This window comes from Rhagoletis pomonella, unplaced genomic scaffold (assembly GCF_013731165.1).
Source record: "Rhagoletis pomonella isolate Grant_MI unplaced genomic scaffold, Rhpom_1.0 Rhpom_scaffold_00003, whole genome shotgun sequence".
NCBI classification, from domain to species: Eukaryota; Metazoa; Arthropoda; class Insecta; order Diptera; family Tephritidae; genus Rhagoletis; species Rhagoletis pomonella.
The window spans coordinates 47,161,536-47,161,759 of NW_023458557.1; positions in this window are offsets into that span (position 1 = coordinate 47,161,536).

Sequence of the window (224 nt, forward strand, 5' to 3'; positions counted from 1 at the left end):
ATTATTTCAGGTGGAAAACAAAACAGGACCTATACGTAAATTCCTTCTTATTCTGACTTTATTCAACATACGCTTCAATTTCTTTCTGGAAGTCACTGTCGGATTTCCTATCAGCGTTGCCATTTTAGCCGTTTTCCGGCTAGATTTAGCCGGTTTTGATAGCAACTAGCCGGAGAAAATTCGATCTAGCCGGCAGCCGATTTGTTAGCCGGTTTGTAAAAAAA